An 8,183-nucleotide genomic window follows, 5' to 3' on the forward strand; every position below is an offset into this window, starting at 1 on the left:
TGGGGGGGTCAGTGGGGCTCAATGGGGGGAGAGTAGTTAAGAGTAGAGTTAGTTTATTTTATTCACTTTATTTTATTAATTTATAGCTCACACTATTTCCATTCAAGACAGGTAGCAACAAAAATATACATAATAAAATTTATAATAAAACATACATTAAATCAGTGTTTTTCAACCTTTTTTTGGGCAAAGGCACACTTGTTTCATGAAAAAAATCACGAGGCACACCACCATTAGAAAATGTTAAAAAATTTAACTCTGTGCCTATATTGACTATATATAAAGTAATTCTCTTGAATAGGAATCAAATAAACACAAAGAAAGTATTTTATAATTACTTTATTATGAAATATTAAGTAAACAGAATAGTGAAAAATTATAAAATACTTTATTCAGTGCGAAACCTGGGCCTGTTTGGCTGAACACAAAGCTGATATTCTGGCTGGAATCGAAGAAAGACACACACGTAGCTCTTCGTCAACAGCCGTTCCCTTCACCGCCCCGTCACCGTCACCGCCATCCATTTCACCGCCCCGTCACCGCCACTGCCATCCCATTCACCGCCCCGTCACCGTCCCCGCTGCATCCATATAAGCCTTAGTACTGTAATATTTAGCTTATTCCTTTCTTATAAATCAAAGTTCCTGCTGCTGAACTAGAGAAAGAGATGTTCAGCCGGCAGGGCTTTGTTTATAAATTTTTATCAACACAACTAATATACTATTTTATCCTAAAGCAAAAAATAAATAAATAAATAAATAAAAATTTTCTACCTTTGTTGTCTGGTTTCTGCTTTCCACATCTTCTCATTCAATCCCTTCCATCCACTGTGTGTCTTCTCTCTACGTCTTCCATTTGCTGTTACTGTGCCTCTCCCTTCACCCCCCTCCCCCCCTCCAATTGGTCTAGCACCCATCTTCTTCCATCCACTCCCCCATAGTCTGGCATCTGTCTTCTTCCCACTCTGTCTTCCACATTTCCCTTCGGGGTCTGTTCCTCTCCACCCTCCTTCAATGTCTGTCCTATTCCTTTCCACCACCACCCTTCCCTCCCTCCTTTACCATCTGTTCCTTTCTACTACCCTTCAGCTCCTCTCACGTGGCTTATCTATCTACCTTCCTCCCTCTTATTTTCATGGCACATTACAATGTAATTTGTGCAAGCCACTGGAGCCTGCGAGCTCGGTCCCTGTCCCATCTCCACAAACCATCTCGCTTCTGTGCTCCTATTTTCTCCATTTCTAATATCTCCCCTATGTATCTGTCATTGCCCCCCCCCTGTGTCCATATACCATCCCCATGGCATGTCCCCTTTATGTCTCTGTCCCTATGCCCCATGCACATAATTTCCCCTCTTTCTGTTACCTTCCTGTGTCCAGATTTCCCCTATCTTCCTCTTCCATACCAGTGTGTCTCTTCTTTTCAACCCCATCTAGCTTTTTTCCCTCTTTCTCCCCCCCCCCTGCTTCTAGCATCTGGCTCACCTGCCTGTCCTTCCCTTTCTTTCCTGCTGTGGGTTTTTCTTTCCGTCTTCATCCCCTTGGCCCAGAATCCTTTTCCCTTTCACTCCCTCCTTCCAATTTGAGCCGGGAACACGAGCGATCGCACGGTCCCCGCAGCCACCACTCGCCTGCCCAATCGATCCTACTGTTTAGCCAGCTCTCTCCCTTCGCCTCACCTTAGTTTGTAGGTTTTGTTTTTCGGCGACATGCACGCTTTCCCAAAGAGCCACGCACGCGCGGCTGCTCAGTGTTCAATCTTCTGCTCTGCTGCAACTTCCTGTTTCCAGTTGCGTCAGAGCAGAAGATCGAAACTGAACAGCAGCGGGGACCGGGGGAGTCTCATGGGAGCGCGTGCGGGACCCGGCCTGAGGCCTAATCAGTGTCTGCACCGTACGGCACACCAGGCAACATCTCGCGGCACACTAGTGTGCCGCGGAACAGCGGTTGAAAAACACTGCATTAAATCATATATAGTAAAGCTGAAGACAAGCTAAAAAACAATAAAACCAAATATAATGAGAGTAGCATATTCAATACACAGAGGCAACAGTCTCTATATAATTTAGAAGAGACACCAAATAGTATAGATTAATTCAAGAAGCGTAGTGTTTAATAAATAGAAGAAGACAGCTCAAGGCAGAAATGCCAAGGAAGCAGCAGCAAACGCACTGAATACCCGAAAATCAATTAAAAGCCTTTTTAAACAGATAAGCTTTCAATTTATTTCTGAAGCATTTGAGGTAGAGTGAGGTCTGACTACCCATTGAGATGCTAACCAGCAGTACCAAACAATGAATTAGAAGAGATCTTAGCTGCAATTTAGCACTATTTATAGGAGGTGTATTTGGATGCGTCATTTGTAGGCCATCCACAGACCCAACTTTTATAGAATGCATCCTGTGCATTTAATTGCTGGTTATGCTCAATGCACATGCGTCTGCCTCTTTTGCTTTAATAGACTACTGCTGAGCTTGTTGCTGGCTTTTGTGTAACTTGATGTTGGTTTTCCATGGGCGAATGTTGCCTTTTATAGAATTTCCATCAAAATGTTGTTTTATATGTGCAGTGAAGTCTTATAAAATTGCCATCAAAAGTGGAGCTGGTTTTTTTAAACATGGAAGTAAGTTACTTAATGATATTAATCTACAAATATTTCATTTGTTTTCTAGATCTCCAATATTATTGCATGAAGCAATACAATCCATGTACAAACTCAACAAACCCCCAATGCATATTTCACACACTCCCAGTGAGCTATTCGGTGTCAAAACTAGCTCCCGTCAAGTCTTTAAACTTATCCCCACAAACATGACTCACGGTGATGCCTGGCCATGCTTCCCGTCCCTCCAAACATGACCCATGGTGATGGCAGGCCATGCTTCCCCTCGTAACAGTGTTACCTACGAGTGTTACATTTAATAATGTATTAACTGATCATCTCCCAGCTCTAACTGGGCCAAACCCCATTTTCCGCCCAACCCAAAGCTGCAACCACTTCCCCCAACCCCAAAAGCACAACCAAACCCACCCAAGTCCACATAAAACCTGTAACACCCCCCTCCCCCCGCCAACATTGACACAAAACATAACACCAGCACACATGGGAGAGAAGGAGGGATTATTTTTTCCTGAAGAGATTACTCTATTCATCCCCTTTCCTCACAGAATTCCCTCCAACCTCAAGTTTCAAGTTTATTAGGATTTTATATACCGCCTATCAAGGTTATCTAAGCGGTTTTTTACAATCAGGTACTCAAGGATTTTCCCTATCTCTCCCGGTGGGCTCACAATCTATCTAACGTACCTGGGGCTATGGAGGACTGAGGACTTGCTACTTTCTTTCACACTCAGGTAGATAAATTGTTAAACGCCCCTTGTCTAAGAGGATGCTTGTTAGGCACCAAGGGACAAATTCTATAAGAGGTGCCTAAATAAATAGGTGCCTGTCCTAGTTAGTAAATTGGCTTCAATTTTGAGTTTTAACAAGCGCCGACATTTGAGAGCGAACAACCGAGTGCAAGACTTCAGTGCGCCGCTCCAAAAGCCCATTCCACAGGGCTCTGATGGGGGGGTTAATGGGGGAACCCCCCCTACATTACCCATAAACATCCAACCAATCTCACAACTGCTCCACTTCATCACCTCAAAACCTCCCCAGTCCCTTTCTTTCTTACAAGCTCTATTAACCTTTTCTTACCTTCTCTTATAAACCTGTCAATCCTTATTCTACAGACCCTTGATATCACCTCATATATTTCCCTCACCCTCTGCTCCCCATCCCCCCTCCATTTCACCCACACCACCATCCAATAAATATTACTAACAGGTGACTTCAGCTCAGTTAATGAATCTGTTTTTCTTCTTTATTAAAACATCACACGACGTGGTTCACATCACTGCTGTTGGAAGTGAGAACAGTCTGTGTCCCAGTGGGGGTAGGCTCACAACCTGACTATGGTACCCGGGACAATGAAGGGTTGGGCGACTTGCCCAGGATCACAGAGCAGCACTCGGATCAAACTCAAACCCTCAGGATGCTGAGGCAGCAGCTCTAACTACTAAGCCACTCCATCACTGTGTAAAATCAACGTAGTAGAATTGCATTAATAAAGAATTAAATGGAGGAGTAGAAAGGTGTCTTTTAATAACATTTCTCAAAGCAACCTGTGTGAACAAGGGAGACTGTACTGAACAAGGGACGCTCAGAATTCTTTCTTATTAGCTTTCTCTGAGATAGAAGAGTGTACCACATGCCTATTTAAGAGAAAGTCTGACACCTGAAACTAAGTCATAAGGCTATACAAGAGGACATTTGAGATTTTCCTTGGTAAACAATCCCAAACAGCAGCTCTTTATTGACTTGCTGAACTGTACAGAGCTGTCAAAACAGTCCTTACTAGTGGTAGCAAACATATGGCATGAATGCAAATATTATAGTAAAACCCAAGATGCACAACAGTTAGTTGAAAATAAATTAATTCCAGCACACACTGGTCCCTACCAATCTGGATATTCTAGATGTCTGCACCTTTAGACACCTGAATCTGTAAAGGTCCACTAGCAGTAAGGGGCCTTTTTACTATGCTACTTTAGGCACTGACGTGTGCCTAACAAAGCTTAAAATGGGATATCACAGGATGTGCTCAGGCATTCTGTAGAAAGTGCCATTTTAGCATGTGTCAATTCACATGTTCAAAACTTGTTCTACTTTTCATTTTGGAAGGGAGCATGTCAGGAGGCATTCCTGCACAACAGGTTAGTTCAGAATTACCGTACGAGCCCTTACTGCCTTTAAAATGGGTGGTGGTAACTGTTCACATGCTAATGACAACACTAGCAAATGGAGATACTGGGAAGGTGAAGCAGGATGGCATCTTTCAAAGTGACTTGATCCGTGGCATTTCCTGTTGGACTCTTTCTCCTACTCAATTGTAGGGAAGAAACATGTGGAGGCCCATTTTCGATAGGACGTATTAAGTCTGAATTTGGACGTTTTCTACAGGAAGTCCAAAGTCAGAGGCGGAGAAACATCCATTTTCAAATGGGACTCCCACATTATTATTATTATTTTGAAAATCGCTGACTTGGACATCTTAGCTGCCAAAACGTATAGACCACCAGGATGTCTAACTTTATTCACCAGTTTCAACTGCAAAAATGTCTAAATTACAAAGGTCCAAATCAGCACCATTTAGGTGTGGGAGGGGCCTCTATTCTAATGGACTGGCCTCATAGACATGCCCCAATGCAACACTCACCTAAATTATTCACAACGGATTAACCACAGGTGAAAGCAGGGCCTCACGATCCTAAGGCTGCGGCTATTCCTTCCATCATTGGAATAGTAGGAATACCACATAGACATGTCAACAGAGCAGTGGGGCACCTTAGAGGGAACTATTGTGAACTTCACATAAAGGATGCCAGATATACGTACATCTCACCATATACTCCTTATAATTTATGCTTCTTCAAAACCTACTATACCTATCTGTCTACCATCTCAATAGCCTTTATAGCTAAAGGTGGCACCTTTATGGCAATATAGTAGGGTTTTGGTGAGTTTTGATGGGCTCATATTTAACACCATAAATGTTGCGGTTAGAGTGCTTTATGGGTATGGCTCCTTCTCTCTATGGTTCACTAGCCTACCTATCTGACTACTTAAAACACCTGTGTGATGGTCTATTCCAATGCAGGATGCTGCTGTTCCAGAGACAAGTATATACTGTTTCATTCAGATCTTTGGGGGTAGGAGGGGGGTCAGTGACCACTGGGAGTCATTACTTAATCTCTCCAGTGGTCATCTGGTCAGTTTGGGTATCTTTTTGACACTTATACGCTTCCAATAGAGGTCTAGCCCAAAATGTCTAAATTCTGTCCAGGACATCTCTGGAAAGGTTTGATTATCCCCACAAGACTTCCAAGTCTAGCACACTGACAGCCTGCCCAAAGCACATCCATAATACCTCTTAACATGCCCCCTTGAACTCTGGATGCATAGTGGAGGAAACATACTGCTATACATCCATGAAAATGGTTTTGATTATCAGCACTTGGAAGTCTCAGTGATTAGGACGTCCAAGAGCTGACTTAGGCTTTTTATTGGGGGGAGGAGGAATGTTTTATTTTTTTTGATTATGCCTCTAAAAGTGATCATCTATCCCACAGTGAGCTGTGTTACTCTCTGGAGTTTGCTAGCCCTGTAAATGCCTTTGTGCCCTGTGGACAAATTTTGGATAAGACTTCTTCAGTGGATTGAATGCTGTGAGAAGTTCTGTGTGTTGGTGAGGCAGGATTTCCTTTGGATTTTGAAACATTTTCCCCCAAAGAATGCATAGCCCCTTTATAGACTCAGGCTGTTGAGCTTCTAGCTGGATGCAGTGAATTAAGGGGATTCCAGAAGAGTGTGGTAATAAAAAAACTTATCTCAGGACCTGCCTACCTAGAATTTTGCATTGGCTACAGAATCTATGGAGCTGAAATTTTGAAATTCTCTGGACCAATGGGTTCTCCTAGGTCTGATGAGCATTTGGAATCAGTTTTGCATTTAGAAAACTCTTGAATCACTTTGGTTCATATTTGATAATGTGAATCAACTCTTATCGGGTAAATTGAATACTATTGATGATCAGATGGAGTTCTTTTACAACAAAAGTTTCTATAAGAAATCATGAGAAATGCATGCAAGCTTTGATGATGAAATTTCTAAGATTGAAGTAATTGAAGCAGCAATAATTAAGGGCAATGCTAACATACAGAGAAAACTTGAAGCAATTGAAAATTTATCAAGAAATAAAAACCTGTGCTTTTTTTCTTTTCCCATGGAGAACTGGGACTTCTGAAAAAGACATGCTAACAAACTATATACCAGAATTGGTCAAGGTTTATTCCCATTCCTTATAAGGGAAAGAAAACTCGATTCTATAAATGGTGACCTAGCAAGGCACCGCTAGGCACCGTAATTGAGGCTGCCTAGTGATGCCTAACTAAAATCCATGCCATTAATAAATTAAATCAATTAGCATAAATGGCTGTGCCATTGAAATTAACTGAATAATTAATTTAAAAAATTAAAAGTTAGGTACGGAATTCCACGCAGTGCATAGTGATTCCAAGTGTGGAGGCATCTTCCAATGCCTAATGATGCCTATCTGAAAAGTACTACTACTTATCACTTATATAGCGCTGAAAGGTGTACGCAACACTGTATATTTGACATTTATATGTGGTACCTGCTTGGAAGAGCTTACAATCTAATTTGGACAGACAGACATGACAGAGGATAGGGGAATGCAGAACCCAAGGTGAGAGGAGTTAGGAGTCGAAAGCACTCTTGAAGAGATGAGCTTTTAACTGGGCCTTGAACACTGCCAGAGACAGAGCCTACTGTAGGGATTCGGGCAGCTTGTTCCAAGCATATGAAACAACCGTAATGGGGACATAAGTTGCCACTTTAAGTAAAGCCAATCAGGGAGATGTTCCATAACCTCAGGAAGGATCCAATATATACCCTGACACAGTATATAGGCCTGATGATACCTATAAAAGTTTAGGAAATTCACCCCACCCACCACAATTGTTTTTTGTAAAGGTACTAAAGCAATTCGAGCTGCTTTACCCAGCCAAATAAATTTGGTAAGTATACTATTTATTTTTTTTTGTAAAAGGACCCCTGAAAAAACACTGGCAACATACCCATTTGGTAACAAACCACAGGCAAAATCATCATCTTAACCATTTGAACTCTCCCTCACCAAGACAGATGTAATGGATTCCATTGCTCATACATTTCTGAGACCTTTAGTAACAAGGATTTTTCATTTACTTTCATCGTCTCTTCCAATGTTTTTTGTATCCAAATACCTAAATATTTTATACCCCCTTTCTTCCAAAGAAAAGGGTTCCAATACAATGTCAAAAAGCAACGGAGATAACGGACACCCTGGTCTAACTCCCCTCTCCAGACAGAAACGTTTCAAAAAAGTATTATTAATATATAATCCGGCAGAAGAGGAACTATACAAGGTTTGAATTATTTGTATGAATCCAGAACCAATACCAAACCAATCCATTGCTTGATACATGAAGGTCCACTCTACACAATCAAAGACTTTCTTTGCATCCAAGGATACAGAGAAGGCCAGATCTTCCATGGCTTTTGTTAAATTTAACATGTGGA

The sequence above is a fragment of the Geotrypetes seraphini genome, chromosome 3, assembly GCF_902459505.1.
Source record: "Geotrypetes seraphini chromosome 3, aGeoSer1.1, whole genome shotgun sequence".
Taxonomy (NCBI): Eukaryota; Metazoa; Chordata; class Amphibia; order Gymnophiona; family Dermophiidae; genus Geotrypetes; species Geotrypetes seraphini.